Here is a 372-nt window from a genome sequence, read left to right on the forward strand (position 1 = left end):
ATGGTCTTAAGCTGAACCTTAGATCATAATATACTATTACGTGTATAGGTACTATGGATTCACATTTCCTATCTCGCTCGTGTAAACAATTTGAAGGTTGAAGCCATGAACTAAGATATTATACAATATATATAATATACCTATATATAACTATATAATTAAGTCTTAAATCATGATAGAAGGACATAAATACATAATATAAGCGACGAGTGTCTCACGAAAACGCTTGATGAGCAGATGCGTGAGATGAATCTTTGAATTTTTTCGGCGATAATATAATTTTGTATAAGATTGACAATCTTACGATCAAATGTAGGTAATCAGAAAAAATTTCCCGGTAAAAAAGTTTCACACTAGGAAAAAGAAGTCCCG

Source organism: Acyrthosiphon pisum, chromosome A1 (assembly GCF_005508785.2).
Source record: "Acyrthosiphon pisum isolate AL4f chromosome A1, pea_aphid_22Mar2018_4r6ur, whole genome shotgun sequence".
NCBI lineage: Eukaryota > Metazoa > Arthropoda > Insecta > Hemiptera > Aphididae > Acyrthosiphon > Acyrthosiphon pisum.